The 14,481-nt window shown below is 41.9% G+C and overlaps 1 long non-coding RNA gene across 5 annotated transcripts in view; it reads right to left on the bottom strand.

Moving 5' to 3' along the window:
- Positions 1–14,481, bottom strand: part of LOC125616268 — a 221,012-nt gene that overhangs the window by 107,031 nt on the left and 99,500 nt on the right. Inside the window, exon 3 of one of the 5 annotated variants that reach the window (XR_007346899.1) lies at positions 107–378. The exons of the other annotated variants lie outside the window; for them this stretch is intronic. This is a non-coding gene — a long non-coding RNA (uncharacterized LOC125616268). Of the gene's footprint in view, positions 1–106; positions 379–14,481 lie in introns of those variants that run through there. 5 annotated transcript variants of the gene reach the window in all.

Below are 14,481 nucleotides of genomic sequence, written 5' to 3'. Positions count from 1 at the left end.
GCTCTCTTCTTCTTTTTCTTTTTTTTTGGTCCTGGGGATTGAACCCAGGGTTGCTTAACCACTGAGCCCCATCCCCAGACCTTTTTTATATTTTATTTAGAGACAGGGTCTTGCTAAATTGCTTAGGGCCTCACTAAGTTGCTGAGGCTGGCTTTGAACTCACGATCCTCCTGCCTCAGCCTCCAGAGCCACTGGGATGACAGGCATGCACCACCACACTGGCTACTTTTCCCTTTCATATTGGAATTGAGTCCACTGTTCTTCCGTGTTCTTCAGGTTAGAATTCAGTGGGGGGGTGATTCTAACTGGGCGATGGTCTGTCCAGAGTCTCACCTGCTTCTCTGGGCCTCATCTCAGCTCCAGATGGACAGAGGACATCTGAAATGGAAAGCAGAACTCGGCTGTGTGGAGCATTTTGCTGCACCATGCACTGAAAATTATTCTGAATTAGAGGAAGTTGGCACGAGGCAGAGTTCTGCTGAACAGATTGAGACATCAGGGAACAAGCCCTTGGGCAGTGCCTGGCCCACATTCTGAGGACATGGCCCAATGCCACTGTCCCCCCTCACTCTCCAGGCTCCCTTATGTCTAGGAGTGGACCACAAGCTAGGGCAGCTTGGATTGCAAAAATAACCTCCATTCGTGGATGGATTGTGGGGAGAAAGAAATTTTCTCTGCAACTTTTTTTCTACCTTAGCCACCAAATCTAATAGAAACTAACATCTCTGAGCTACATGGTGCTGATTCTCTCCTGCCAACATTCCTTCCACCACAACCCGACATGGTAGTTCTTATTATATCTCCATCTTACAGTAGAGAGAATAAGGCTTAGAAAACATGCAGAATCTGGACAACCCTATTATAATCTCCATCCCAATAGGTCCTATCATAATCCCAATTTTACAGTAGAGGAAAATAGGGCCTGGAAAACTTCCAAAATCTGGCTTGGCACGGTGGCATATGCCTGTCATCCCTGCAGCTCAGGAGGCTGAGGCAGGAGGATTTCAAGTTCAAAGCCAGCCTCAGCAATGGCACACCACTAAGCAACCCAGCAAGACCCTGTCTCTAAATATAATACAAAATAGAGCTGGGGGTGTAGTTCAGTGGTTGAGTGCTCCTGAGTTCAATCCCCTCCCCATAAAAGAAGAAAACTTCCAGAATCTGGAGACTCCTATTATAATCCCCATCCTAATAAGTCCTGTTATAATTCCCATTTTACAGTAGAAAGAACAGGATTCTTGTAGAATCTGCCATCAATTTCCGATCAGGATTCAGACCAAGTTCGGGGACCCAGGTTTTCAACCATAATATAATACACCTGGTCATTGGCTAAAGAAACGTGAGGATGAAATCTGTACCAAGATGGGAGCCTTACTACCATTCAGACTGCTGGAAAAACAAAGGAGGAGGAACAGAAGAGACTTACCCCAAGTTCAACAGCAAGTTCAAGAAGCGGGTACTGGGATCAGGTCCCCGAGCATCAGTTCCCAGTGCAGACCCTCTTGCTGTGGGGTATGTGTCCACAGACATTCATCAGGTGCCATGGTTACAGACACATCAGCTATTACACTTCTAAGGCATTTCCAGACCACGCAGTGAACTGCAGTGTTCTGAGACTATGTCCCTCTGCCCTTGGGGTTCCAGGACCTCCCCACCATTCAGAAATCAAAGATTTAATGTCTGGCCCTACAGGGGTCACCCTGCTCCTTGCCGGTGGCCAGTATCCACCCTGAGGGGTCAAGGCCAACATGAGTGCTTCATTGACACAAAACCCAGCACAGGTGATGGGTATATTGTGGGTGAATGATGGGATTTACCTCAGTCATGGACACCGTTGTCCCAAGGAAAAGAGGAAGACAATGTCAACTGCCAACTGTGCCCAAGACAACGGGGAGGTCAGGTGGAGAGGGGAGGTCTCTCTGGCTTCTGGACCCCACTTGAGCCTTTCAATCTCCTTTCCAGGCAGCATTCGAGGGCACGGGGGACAGATGCCCTCCCCTAGGAGAAGCACCTGAATGGTCTACAGGAGGCAAGATGGGGTTTTCTTCTTTTGCCTTCCTTACTTCTTTTTGGAAAGGCCGAACCCTCTCTATGTCATGAGAGCTGGTCTGACGAGTGGGACATATAAGAAAAGAAATACTCGCCACCATTGAGGGACATTCAGGCCCATGATCCTCTTGAAGTTCATGGGACATAGAAGCACACATCCGCTCTGTGGGTTTCTGGAGACCAAATAAGGTCCATGTAGCCACTTTCTGACCTTTAGAGGTGGAGAAAGGCATTGCTAAAGAGGAGGGGCCAAATGCACAGAATCTCAGCATGAGACAGCTGTGATTGCTGGCCACTCAGAAAACCATCTGGATCTCAAAAGCCTGACTTCCTGAGCTGAGGGGTGGCAGAGAACTAGGTGAGACCACTTCAGTAGATGTTCCTCTGTTCTGCCTAACCAGGGGACAGGAGTCTACCAGGATTTATAGATCAACTAATTCTCAGGTAGGATTCAGTATGAACATCCATCAAGAACATTCTTTTAGCCAGGCGCAATGGCGCACACCTGTAATCCCAGCAGCTTGGGAGGCTGAGGCAGGAGGATCATTCAAAGCCAGCCTCAACAAATTAGCGAGGCCCTAAGTAACTCAGCAAGACTCTGTCTCTAAATAAAATACAGAAATAAAATACAGAAAAGGGCTGGAGTTGTAGCTCAGTGGGTAAGCGCCCCTGGGTTCAATCCCCAGTGCCAAAAATAAATATATAAATAAATAAAATAAAAAATAACATTCTTATATGGACCAGAAATGTATTTCAGTGGTAGCCCCAACTTTCTGGTATTCTGCCTGAAGTAAGAGGTATCACACACAATGATCCATGGGAAGACCTGAAAACAACCCTTCACATTTGACTAGTGAGCTCCTTCCTGGCCTCTGGGTGTTAGAGTCCACGTCACTGCCTATTCTAGCTGCTTCTGCAGACAGAGTTACAATTCCCACAGCACCTTACAGCTTCCTTTTTCTGGTTCTTGTTACATTTTAAATTATTTGGCTGGTGCCTGTTCCCCACCTAGACCCACAGCACCCACAAGGGCTGAGACTGTTCCTCTTACAGTCAGACCCCAGGGCCCCAGCAGGGCGTTAGTTTCATAGTGTTCACCAAGTAATGACTGGACATCGTAAGACCCTGATGTTAAGTCTTACCTATTTAAGGAGGGCTCTTAACTTATTATGGGGAAAAGGCACTGGAGAAGATATGAAGTCATCCACACACACATCAACCTCTTCAGCTTCACCCACTCACAGAACATTCTCCTCACCATTTGACACAGTTAGCTCACTCCTCAGCATAGGCCCAAAGGACTTAAAATCAGCCTACTACAGTGACACAGCCACATCAATGTTTACAGCAGCTCAATTCACTGAGCTGAGCTATGGAACCAACCTAGGTGCCCTTCAACAGATGAATGGATAAAGAAAATGTGGTATATATATACCATGGAATATTACTCAGCCTTAAAGAAGAATGAGATTATGGCATTTGCAGGTAAATGGATGGAACTGGAGACTACCATGCTAAGGGACATAAGCCAGTCCCCCAAAACCAAAGGTAACCAGTTCTCTCTGATATGCAAATGCTAACCCACAATAAGCTGGGTAGATAATAGAAGTTCATGAATAGACAAAAGGGAATGAAGGGAAGGGAGGGGAATGGGAACAGGAAAGACAGTAGAATGAATGGGACAGAACTTTCCTATGTTTGTATATGAACGCACGACCAGTGAAACTCCACTTCATGTTTACAACCACAAGAATGGGAAGTTATACTCCACGTATGTATAATGGTCAAAATCTACTCCACTGTCAGTACATCTAAAAAAACCAAATAAACAAAAACATTCTCCGGGTTTGTCTTTTCTTCATTCCCTGTGTCTCTGAGCATCCTCTCCTACACGATGATGTGTGGACATTCTCTGCTCCACGTTAGGGAGACTGTTTATTGTAATAAGCAAATCAATCAATTCTCCTCATCATCCCCAAGTCTGCGTTCCACCAGTTGGCTCTACTAAAATAAAAGAGCCTCTGCTCTGTTCAGTCATCACCCGGCACTGGCTTCAAGCAAAACCACCTTGGTGACATTTAACAGCTAACTGCAGTCGATTTTGATCATGCAGAGTGATGTTTTGCTTTGTTTCTGGTTCTGTTTGACTTGTGATTCTTTATATCTAGCTTTATATGACGTATTTACATGGCACTCTATGAAGTCAACATGAGAGCACCGCAATTTATTTTTCTTCAACAGAAACCTTACATTTGAGAATCTTTATGGGAGGCTCCCCAGAAAGACATGATATCAGCTAAAAGCCTTGAGCAGTTAATAGTTAAATAGTCATCAGCTCGACATGGCCTGTTTTAAGGCGTTCCATGAAAGACTTACTAACCACAAAGCAAAAACCTACAGTGGGTACGTGAAAGAAGAGCAAACCCACTTTTGCTCTTCGTGAAAGAAAAACCCACTTTTGTCTCATTTACTGTTGCCAAATGGAGTAATACCTTCCAATAATCCTTTATTCCTTTGTTGTTTTTTTTCCTGTACCTGGGATTGAACCCAGGGGCACTTAACCACTGAGCCACATCCCTAGCCCTTTTTTATATTTTGAGACAAGGGCTCACTGTATTGCTTAGGGCTTTACTGAGTTGCTGAGGCTGGCTTTGAACTTACAATCCTCCTGCCTCAGCCTCCCCAGCCTCTAGGATAATGGGTGTGAGCCAACACACCCAGCTAATACTCTTTTATAATTACCAACATATGAAGCCATTTGACTATAAGTCTTGGGGTTATTATATATGCCTTTAAACCTTATGTTGTTGACAATGATGGTTCTACAATTGTTATAACTTACGGCCTGTCTTTTTTGATTGACACTTATTCTTCCTACTTACCTTTTTGTGCTAGAAGATACCCACCTGCCTTTGCAGAGCCCCTGAGCTCCCCAACTTAAATTTTTGAGGAGACCACTAATGGTATCTTTCAAATCTAGTGACTATTCACTCATTCTTTCTTTTTGATATTTTACTTTAACAAAAATACAAAAACTTAATTTATACCTTTTACATAATATATTTTTATTTTTAATTTTAATTTGTTCTTTTTAGGTATGCATGACAGTAGAGTGTACTTTGACGTATTCTACATGCATGGAGTATAACTTGTTCTAATTAGGATCCCATTCTTGGGGCTGGACATGATGTTGAGTTTCACTGGTTGTGTGTTCATAAATGAACACAGGAAGTTTACGTCTGATTCATCCCACTGTCTTTCTTATTCCCATCCCAAGTTAATGTATTTGAAATGTATAGCTTCATTTCATGTGGATCATTGAGAGATATAACAAACAGCTTTCCCTTATATTCTATGAAAAATATCTAGAAGTATTTTTACTTACAAAAGTGGGTTGCCATCATAATAAATAAAATCATCATCTATTGCAGTCTTGAAACACTGGCATGATATGATGTTAAGCATTTCATTCATGTTATTTCATTTTCCCTGCATAATTTACACAATGATTTAAGTCAAGTTGTCATTCTACAGGGGCTCAGAGTGGATGGTCGTTTGTCCAAAGTTTGGGAGCGCTAAGATTGAACCCCAGTCTGTCTGCCTTTATCAGCTTGGCTCACTGGCCTCTCTAAATCCTTTGGATGGTCCCTGCCTGCTTTATTTACTGGGTTTCAGTAAAGCCAAGCTGTCCCGAGTTGCCAGATGCTCCAGTATTTATGGACCAACACAACAGGCCGAGGCTGGCAGATGATGGCACAATGCTTTATCACTGGAATTTTTACTTTATACTGATCGAAAGTGCTCGAGTTAATAAATAGACCTTGTTAGATATATATTTTATCTAACATCATTGCTGTGCCCATAAAAAAAAAAAAAAAAGTGATGGCACCGGAGTCAGGCTCTTCTGAATCATTGTTCAGATCAGGGTCATTAGCATGTGTGTTTTTCCACAATGTCATTCTCCGCGTCAACGAAGGCCCGGTTGGCAGAGCAGTCCTTAAACAAATGTTCCATTCTGGAAGTTTCCTTCCAAGCTGCTCTCATTCTTTCCACAATTTTTAATATGTATGGTTTGGGGGTTCTTTAATATTATTTTTTTAGTTGTCGATGGACCTTTATTTTTATTTATTTATTTATTTATCCACAGTGCTGAGAATCAAACCCAGTGCCTCACACACGTTAGGCAAGGGCTCTGCTATTGAGTCACATCCCCAGCCCCATATATGTATGGTTTTGATATGTACGAATAGGCAAAGTCAACGCCTCTCATTGAAATATTTAAAAATTCACATCTTAGAGTCCATAAAACATGGCATTATGATGTCTCTTATAGACCATGTTAAAAACGAATCAAGCATCATAAATTTAAGGTACATTTTATAGTACTTCGGTTCCAGTGGGCCTCTGGACCCCATACCAGACCTCAGCCTGCTATGGATGTTTAGAATGCATTTATGTTTTTTACATTACTTACATTATCTTCATTTGTTGGATGCTTATGATCCATCAGTGTTTGGTCCACAGTCTTTGCATGTTCCTTAAGTCATCCAATACAAGAAAAGCATACCTTGAAGTAAGGTTTTGAGAATTCAGACAGTTTGTCCAAAGTCACATTGCTTCTTTTTAAAATTTTTTTAAATTTGTTCTTTTTAGAAATACATGACAGTAGAGTGTATTTGACATATTCTACATACATGGAGTACAGTTATTCTAATTAGGATCCCATTCTTGTGGTTGGACATGATGTGGGGTTTCCCTGGTCGTGTGTTCATATATGAACATGGGAAAGTTCTGTCCCATTTATTCCACTGTCTTTCCTGTTCCCATCCCCCTCCCCTCTCTTCATTCCCCTTTGTCAAAGTCACATTGCTTCTTAAGTGGCCAAGCCAAAATTGGATTTCAGTACGTCTGACACCAAACCCCAGGCTACTAACTACTGTGCGATATATTGTCCACATAAACACAGACGTTGGTAGTGTAAGAACTGGCAACTGATATTAACGATCCTGATGTGCTATGTAATAAGGCATAAAGGAAGTAATAGGCTACTTCCCCTGGCTTCCCTCTGCCTGCCCGCAAGTATATAAAGCATCATGAACAAGGATTTCTATCAACTTCTCTCCCCAAGGCCAAATATTAACAATAACCCTTCAGGGACTGATCTGGGGCTAATGGGCCAATATTTTTTTGTAGCCTGGCCATCTTGCTTTAAAAGATTCTGGGAGTTATCTATAAAAAATGACCAAAGTCCTAGTCGTCTTTCAGGTCTCTTATAGGAGGTAGGTTTATATATTCTTTTTTGAAACCAATAATCAGAAAATTTCATTTCGGCAAACATTCGACAGGAAATTAATGTTACTTCCTTCCCATGTTTATAGCCCACGGTATGAAAGAAAGGAATATGTGTACTTGTTTTATGCTGTACCCAATGCAAAAAGATTTCATTATTTAGCTGCTGCCCTATATGGCCAGTTATTTTGCTTTTAAAAAGAAGAAAAATGCAGTATTTGAGGAGAATTGGTTCCAGAACCCTGCATGGATATCCAAACCTGAAGGAGTTGAAGACCATTATATAAAATGGTGTAGTATCTGCATTGAAGCTATCCTCCTGTGTGCGATCAACCCTGGATTAGTTATCATACCTAATACGATGCAAATGCTATTCTTCAATAGTTACTATGCTCCGTTGTTTAGTGAAAATGATAAGAAAAAACTCTGTACTGGTTTAGTACAGACATAACATTTTTATTTTTTATTTGTTCTTTTTTGTTATACAGGGCGGTAGAGTGCATTTTGACATATTATACATATATGGAGTCTAACTTCCCATTCTTGTGGTTGGACATGATGTGGAGTTTCCCTGGTCGTGTGTTCATATATGAACATGGGAAAGTGATGTCCATCCATTCCACTGTCTTTCCCATTCCCATCCTCTCCCCTCCCTTCATTGCAGGTTTAAAATCTATGACTGATTGAATCCTACAATGCCAAGGGCCCGCTGTAATCTCAGGGGACCTCTGATCTTATTTTATAATCTGGAGGTCGGTGGTGCACATAGCTAATCCAGGGGTTTAAAAAATGTAGAAGAACAGGTTTATAAGGGTTGGTCATGGGTTTTGGAAACCTTCATTTCAAGACTTCCCATGTGGTGGCTTGCAATACTCAGCGTCCAATGATTTAGTCCAGGGATTTGGAAGCAAGAAGAGGATCGTGTCATTTCTAGAGTTTGTGAGCCCAGAGTTTGTTGGGAAAACATCAGTTTCAACTGAAAAGGCTTTTAGACAGTGTAAACCAATGCCTAGTCTCGTCAATGCCAATGTCAATATCTAGTCAAATGGGTCACATGGTATGAGAAGCACTGCGTGTTCTAGCTCCCAATTTCCCATGTCTCCATCTGACATCACCTTCACCCTTCTGTGAAATCATTCTTGCCTTTTCCCTCTTACTTGGTCGCTTTCTTGCATTTATCTTTAAAAAAATTTTTTTAAAATTTGTTCTAGTTATACGTGACAGTAGAATACATTTTGACACATCCTACATAGATGGAGTATAACTTCTCATTCTTCTGGTTTTATATGATATAGAATCACTCCAGTCACGTGTACAATAGGGTAATAATGTCCGATTCATTCTACTATCCTTCCTACCCCTATATCATCCCTCCCTGTCTTCACTCTCCTCTGCCTAAACCAAAGTACCTCTATTCTTCCCTAGCCACCCTCCCTTATTGTGTATTTGCAGTCACATATCAGAGACAACATTTGGCCTTTGGTTTTTTGGGATTGGCTTATTTCACTTAGCATGATAGTCTCCAGTTCCGTCCATTAACATGCAGATGTCATAATTTCATTCTTCTTTAAGGATGAGTAATATTCCATTGTGTATATACACCACATTTTCTTTATCTAGTCATCTGTTGAAGGGCACCTAGGTTGGTTCAGTAACTTAACTATTGTGAATTGAGCTTCTATAAACATTGATGTGGCTGCATCACTGTAGTATGTGGCTGCAGATTATAGACATGTGCCATTGCACCTGGTTCCTGTAGTAAGCTGGCTTTAAGTTCTTTGGGTATAAACAGAGAAGTGGGACAGCTGGGTCAAATGGTGGTTCCATTCCTAGTGTTCTGAGGAATCTCCATACTGCTTTCCAGAGTGGTTGCAACAATTTGCAGTCCCACCAACAGTGTGTGAGTGTGCCTTTTCCCCACATCCTCACCAACATTTATTTTTGCTTGTATTCTTGATGATTACCATTCTGACTCCAGAGAGCTGGAATCTCCGTATAGTTTTGATTTGCATTTCTCTCATTGCTATAGATGTTAAACATTTTTTTCATACATTTGTTGATCGATTGTATTTCTCCTTCTGTGAGGTGTCTGTTTGGTTCCTTGGCCCATTTATCGAGTGGGTTATTGGGTTTTTTTGGTGTTAAGTTTTCTGAGTTCTTTATATATCCTGGAGGTTAATCTTGCATTAATCTTTGAGTCTACTAATTCTGCCAGGATGATGACCCCCCAACCTCCCTACTGCTCTTCACCCCCAAATGCCAATACTTCTAGCCACTTCCATGGCACAGCTAGGAAACAGCCTCACCCTCCACCAGATCCAACTGGCCCCTTTCTGCCTCTGCTCCTGCTGATGGTGAAGCCAAAAATCTAATCATAGCACTCCCTGGCTTAAGGTCCTCAATGACTTCCGGTGGTGTCAAGATAAGGTCCCAAGTCCACTGTGTGGCTTACAAATCCCCAGCAATGAATCCTATCTCCTCCCCCATGCCCCATTTCCTGGCCTCTGTCACACGGAACTACTTTCAAAAACTCAAACATCTCACCCTCAAGCCCTTGTACATGGGGTTTCTCTGCCTAAGATATTTTTATTTTCAAGTCCAAAGTTCGATTTTGGCATCCTCTTGAGTTCCCAGATGCCCAGGCTGGTTTCTTGTCCCATTTCCTGGGCTTGTTTGCCTTTTTTTTTTTTTTGCTTTTTTTTTGGGGGGGGGGGTTTACCAGGGATTGAACCCAGGGACACTTGACCCCTGAGCCCCATCCGCAGCCCTTTTTAATATTCTCTTTAGAGACAGGGTCTCACTGAGTTGCTTAGTGCCTCGCTAAGTTACTGAGGCTGGCTTTGAACTCCTGATCCTCCTGCCTCAGCCTTCTGAGCCCCTGGGATTATAGACATATGCCACTGCACCTGGTTCCTTTTAAAATTCTTAACCTGTTTCTAGACTTTTTTTAAAAAATTCTTTTTTATTTGTAGACAGACACAATAACTTTTTCTTATTTATTTATATGTGGTGCTGAGGATGGAATCCAGTGCCTCACACATGTTAGGCAAGCGCTCTACCCCAGCCCTCTTTTTCTAGACTTTCAATGCATATTTTCTCTTTATAACGTGAGATGTTTATTTTTTTCTTAAGAAACACAGATGCACAGAATCAGATTAATCATGATCTCTGTTTCACAATACAGTTGTCACTGGTCCTTGTGTAACCTATTTCTATTTATTTTGCTGGTTAGTTTGTACCTTAATCAGGATCGCCATATTCACCAGGCAAAACAAAAGCCAATATCTTCACAGAAAGCCCTGAAATATAACTCAGTGGTAGGGCATATGTTTAGCAGTGTGATGCCCTGGGTTCAATGCCTACCTCTGAAAAGGAAAAAAAAATCACAGTACCTATATCTACTCATACAGTACGTCCATTTTTAAAAGAAAAATTTGGCATCCTTCTATCTGAATCTGCTTAACATGATCACCATTCTCTTACTGTGTAAATAGTTTAATTGCTTCTTTCATCATACGTTTACACACACACACACATATTTTTATTCTTACTAGTTATATCTGACAGTAGAGTGGTTTTGACATATTATACATACATGGATCATAATCTCTCATTCCTCTGGTTGCATATAATATAGAGTTACACTGATCATGTGAAACATGGGAGAGTTATGTCTAATTCATTCCACTGTCTTTCTTATTCCCATCTCCCCTCCCTTCCCTTCATTCCCCTTTGTCTAATCCAGTCTTTACTCTCTCTTATTGTTTTAGCATCTGCATTTGAAAGATAACATTCTGCCTTTGGTTTGGGGGAACTGGCTTATTTCACTTAGCATGATAGCCTCCAGTTCCATTCGTTTACTGGCAAATGCCATAATTTCGTTCTTCTTTAAGACTGAGTAATATTCTATTATGAATATGTACCACATTTTCTTTATTCATTCATCTATTGAAAGGCATCTAGGTTGGTTCCACAGTTTAGCTATTATGAATTGTGCTGCTATAAACATTGATGTGGCTGTGTCCCTGTAGTAGGCTGATTTATTCCTTTGGGTATAAACTGAGGAGTAGAATAACTGGATCCAATGGTGGTTCCATTCCAAGTTTTCAGAGGAATACCATACTGCTTTTCAGAGTGGTTGCACCAGTTAATTGCCTTTTTTTGTTTTTTTTTCTGAATATTTTTTCTCATCACAGTTGCTTTTAGCTTTATAAAAATGGTACTGTGCTTCTATAATGTTTGGAGATGATTTTCACTTCCTATCGCATCACTGGGGTCATCTGTGTAGTTGTATGTCTCCAAAGATCACTTGGTTTGCCTGCTGCATTAGGTTTATTCATGAACACCCTACATTGTAGGTATCTGCTTGCCCCTTGAAAACCCCTTAGATTGTCTCCAGGTTTTTGTTATCATGAGCTGCGGGGCTCCCAGTCCTCCAGTGGATGTCTCTGATGTGTATGACACGTGTGACCTTCCAGGTCACAGAGTATGTCAATCTCTCACTCTCAAAGATAATGCCAAACCAGAATCCAGCAGGGTGACTCCAATGCACACGCCTACCAGCGGCACATGTGAGATCCTTCTCTCACTCCTTGGATTGTCAGCCTTTATGATTTAACTGTCCAAAATAGTACCTCATTTGATCTTGGGGTGTGTTTCCCAGATCACTAATGATATTGGATATTTCTAGAAACATATATATATAGTGTGTGTGTGTTTTTCTCTTCTTTGAAATGATGCTCAGAGAAGAACAATGTTTGGGGGTTTTGTCCATTTCCTACTGGCCTTCTGTGCTATTCTTACTGATTTTTAGGCCTTTGAACACATTTTGATTGTAAATAATTATATATTGTATGTTGTCTTGTTGCAGTTGGTAGCTTAGCTTTGCAATATTTTCATTGCATTCTTATAAATAAAAGTTCTTAATATTAATATACTCATTTGTCAGTCTTTTCCAGTAAAAGTTCTTTGTGATTCTCTAAAGAGATATTTCCCAACTAGTACAGTTTCCTATTTATGAAAATAATATAAGGTTTGCTTTGAAAATACATTTGACAGAAAATGAGCTAAAAATATTATAAGTTATGCATAGTATGTGACAAAATTCATGATGGTACTATGTAAGTAATTGAAGTTCGGGAAACACTAATCACATTTTGATATACAGAGTAAATTTACATTGACACAATTAGTTACTCATTCACTAATTCCACATATGTTTCAAATGATTTAGCATTTGCTTGTGTTATAGTTCTGATGTGAGGTATCCCCTAAAAGCTCAGGTGTGAGACATGCAAGAAGGTCCAGAGGAGACATGACTGGGTGGTGAGAGCCTTAACCCAACCAGTGACTGAATCCCTGATGGGATTAACTGGGTGGTGGCTGGAGGCAGGTGGGTGTGGCTGGAGGAGGGGGCATTGGGGACATGGCTTTGGGGTCTCTATTTGTCTCTGGAGAGTGGAGTCTCTCTCTGCTTCCTGGTCACCATGTGAGCTGCTTCCCTCCACCACACTCTTCCTCCATGATGTCCTGCCTCCCCTCCAGCCCTGAGGAATGGAGCCTGCTGTCTATGGACTGGGACCTCGGAATCTGTGAGCCCCCAAATAAACTCTTCCTGCTCTATAGTTGTTCTGGTCGGGTCTTTTAGTCACAGCAGTGACCAAGCTGACTAAGACAGCTTGTGTGTTTGGATCTTCAGGAACTGTTTGCTAAGCCCGTTTGAAGACACTCATCTAAGAGGGATTACAGGGGTGTGTGTGAGGTTGGGGAAGGGAAGAAGGCAGCAGAAGAAGGGAGGCAGGAGGGATACTGCAGGTCTGTGTAGAACAGTCCATACAGACAGAGGGGAAGTGAAAGGCATGCAACCTACCTAAGGAAACCTGTGAGTATTCATTTCATGGTACAGGTGAGAAAACCCAGACCCAGACTTGTCCACGTTCAGGACACATTGGGCTGGAGTGGAGCCAGGTCCATGCCTTCAGAATTGGCTCCCAGTGGCTTCTCTGGGGAACTTCAGCCACGAGAACATGCATCTCACAGTAAAGCCATTCGTCTGCATTTACCCACTCGTAAACCTGAGCTTTCCTATTCTTTCCTCTTTGTGTACCAACCAAAGAATGCAAAATTCTCACTTGTTTGTGCTACACTCCTAACCATACATGACCTTCAGCAGCACCTAAGTAAACTTTTGGAAACTGGGGCAAGAAGATAAATTACCCAATTCTCAATTCCTGAGGAGGCTGCAGGAGAGGTTTGGCTTTCTGAGCTGCTTTAGAACTAGCCCCTCCTGCTGCCCCACTTCTGAAGGTGCTAGGCTTCTAGTGGCCTTTCAGCCACAACTGGGATGATCCAAAATGCTTGGCGGAGACAGACCAACTAATATGAACATTTGCCCTCCAAGTTGTTGGAACAGATAGCTTGTCTTTGAAAGACGAGAAAATGTGTAAAGGAAACTACAAACCAGGCGGGTCTCAGCTGGTTGTCTTTACTGCCAGGTGACTGGATCGGCAGGCTATCCCAAGGGGGTTAGCTTGGACCCTTCTCCCCCTTTTTCTAAGACTGTATTTTGGGATATCTTGGGATATTTGGGGATATTTTTTATTGTCTCATCCAAAAGACACTTTGCATGTATCATGAAAGTTATGTTTGGAGCTGAAGAAAGGAAAGAAATAAAAATTAAACATGACTCCATTTAGGAAGCTATCGCAAATAAACCAACCATCTCTTTGTCTTCTGCATTCTTCAGCACAAAGCAGGACATACCAACATGGTCATTTTGATTAGAAATTATAGTATTTTTTAAATGCTGTTTTTCAGCTGCTGTTTACCTAAAACATGAAGTCACCTAGCCTCTCCCAGGCCCCTCTTGTGACCACCAGTCATCCTACCCAGGGCTCCCACCCACCACCCATGAGGACACACAAAGTAGAAGCAAAAGAGGCTGGTTCTGAGGGGCTGGGTGTGCATGTGTATTTTACACTTCACTTGAAAACAATGTGAATGTTCATTTGTGTGATATTTAATTTTGAAGTTTATCATACTTTATAACCCAGAACGGTAGGCTCTCTCTCTCGCTCTCTCTCTCTCTCTCTCTCTCTCTCTCTCTCTCTCTCTCACACACACACACACACACACACACACACA

The sequence above is a fragment of the Marmota marmota genome, unplaced genomic scaffold (genome assembly GCF_001458135.2).
Source record: "Marmota marmota marmota unplaced genomic scaffold, marMar, whole genome shotgun sequence".
Lineage (NCBI taxonomy): Eukaryota > Metazoa > Chordata > Mammalia > Rodentia > Sciuridae > Marmota > Marmota marmota.
The sequence above is the reverse complement of the archived record's forward strand: the minus strand, read 5'-3'. Positions and strand labels throughout refer to the sequence as shown.